Genomic DNA, 2,609 nt, shown 5'->3' with positions numbered 1-2,609 from the left:
TACAGTAAAAGTAATAAATCAACAGAAAGAAAAAGAACCATTTACAGTAAAAGTAATAAATCAACAGAAAGAAAAAGAACCATTTACAGTAAAAGTAATAAATCAACAGAAAGAAAATGAACCATTAACAGTTTCTCTTTTTAATATAGTAGAACTACATACTTAAGAAAAAAACAAGAACATCTCACAGAGTACTAGAAAATCAAGATGGAAACAATGTTACAAATTCATGTTTAGTTTGTGTTAGGCCTAGTATTCTATTTGTAGGGAAGAAGGTATACATGCAGATTTATAGTGTTGGATGATTTGGGTGATGTAGAAAATAAAAATGCAAATGCAAAAGAACCATTAGAACAGGCACAGACCAAATGATGGAGAAATTCTTGATATTCCTAAATTTCTTTGGTAGACAGCCATGAGTATATTCAGAATTATTTGTTCATGCACAATAATTAATGTTTCTTGGCAGCACATCCAAATAAACACTGGAGACAGCTTTGTTGAGCAGCAGGAAGCACTTAGGTGCATGACAATGGGATGTTCATCTGAGATGATTGCTCAGCAGAGGAAGGAGGTCATCATCCATCTAAGTAAGTGGTTTTCTCTGATTGCACTCCCATCACAGGTAGGAACACCAAGAATTAAGAACTGGCATTCTAAGGCTTTATTATTAAACAATAAATTGATCATTGGTCTAGTCAACACCCTTCACGATCACACTGAAGTTAAACTTCTGTTTTCTTGGTTTCAGAGGGTTTTGTTGCTGTTTTGTTTTTGTTTTTGTAGAAAGAATTTGAGAGTGGATAGGGAGCAGGAGAGGATCTGGAAGAACTTGCGGGGAGATATCAATTATATTTAATTTAATAATTATAGATAATCAAATATATTTAAATTAAAAATTGTTTTAAAATAAAAAATATTAAGAAGGAAGTGACAAGTTTATATTACATTATCTGTAATGTCCTGTAATATTCTTTGATGCTCAACAATTTATTTATATTTTTATTTCTAATAATATATGTAGGTATAGTTCATTGTTTTAATTACTCTCTGTGTTTTATTGAATGAATATTAAATTTATACATTTTTTATTCCTGGATAATTAGGCTCATTCAACTGTCCATAATTATTTACAATATAATAACAAACACTAAACTTTTGTGGATGTAGTAAACTTCATTGAATGTATTCAAGAGAGTGGGGTTCCCTAAACCCCTCCTTTTTCTGGGGTTCTGGGATAGAAACTGTGAGGGAGATGATCAGTGTTGGGGGTTGAGTTGGTACAGGGACTCCTTCCTAGTCCAGGACTTCTGTAGCTCTTGTGTTCTTGCTGGGGTAGGTGGTCCAGGTCTTCTTCTGCCTTGGAGACCATGTAGGCTATGAGGTCCACTGACCTGATACTGTAGCTGTATTCATTATCATACCAAGAAATGACCTTTACAAAGTTTACATTGAGAGTACTGCCAGCCCTAGCACCATAGATGGAAGAGTAGGTATCACTGTTAAAGTTGCACGAGACAACCTGGTTCTCAGTGTAGCCTGGGATGTCTTTAATGAGCCCTTGGATGCTTGTATCACCATCTTCTTGATGTCATGATATACTTGGCAGCTTTCTTCAGGTGACATGTTAGAGCCATGTCAGACACTTTGTGGATAGGAATACAAAATGGCATGCAAGTCATCTTCTGATTGAGCTCTGGGATCACCTTTCCCACACCCTTGTCAGCACCAGTGGATACAAGGATGATGTTCTGGGCCATCACACCACATCTTCCCAGAATGACCAATCACAGTTTTCTGGGTGGCAGTGATGTCATGGACTGTCATCATGAGTCCTTCCCCAGTGCCAAAATTGTCATGGATAATGTGGTCAGAACGACTAAGTAGTTGGTGCTGCAGGAACCATTGCTGACAATCTTGAGTGAATTGTCATACTTCCCATAATCCATATCCATCATAAACATGAAGGCATCAGCAGAAGGGGCAGAGATGATAACCCTTTGGGCCCCAACTTTCAAGTGGACTCAAGGCCTCTCTACTGGTGAAGACACCAGTAAACTTTACAACATACTCTCTATCAGCATCATCCCATCAAATGTGGGCAGGCTCTTGCTCCTGGAAGACAGGAACAGCCTTCCCACTGATGACAATCTTCCAGTTCTCAGTCTTGACTGTGTATATATGATATTTTCTAAAGCTATATATGAATATTTTGAACTCACCTAAGTATCATAAAACTGAATAGCTATTAAAGTAATTACTATAACTATTACAGTAACACTAGGTACTTATATACCACCTGTATACGTGGTGATATTTTATTTGTGCTCTAACAAATAAAGCTTGCCCTAGGGATCAGAGGAAAAAGTCAGCCACTATATTTAACACAGAAGTTAGGCAGTGGAAGCACATGCCTTTAATCCTAGCATTCAGGAGGCAGAGATTCATCAGGATCTCCGTGAGTTCAAAGCCACACTGGGAACAGAGCCAGCTGTGGTGGAACATACCTTTAATTCCAGTACTAATTAACCATAGAGATCTGCAGGGTCTGTACAGACAGGAAGTGACAGAGCTGATCAGAAAGAGCAAGTGATGTAGTTGGGTGAGGA

General features: G+C 37.6%; 1 pseudogene; it reads right to left on the bottom strand.

The window, feature by feature from the left end:
• Positions 1-1,207: 1,207 nt before the first annotated feature.
• LOC114686418 lies at positions 1,208-2,184 on the bottom strand (annotated as a pseudogene).
• Between the last annotated feature and the right edge of the window lie 425 nt (positions 2,185-2,609).

This window comes from Peromyscus leucopus, chromosome 1 (genome assembly GCF_004664715.2).
Source record: "Peromyscus leucopus breed LL Stock chromosome 1, UCI_PerLeu_2.1, whole genome shotgun sequence".
Taxonomy (NCBI): domain Eukaryota; kingdom Metazoa; phylum Chordata; class Mammalia; order Rodentia; family Cricetidae; genus Peromyscus; species Peromyscus leucopus.
This window is presented reverse-complemented; position numbering and strand designations above follow the sequence as displayed.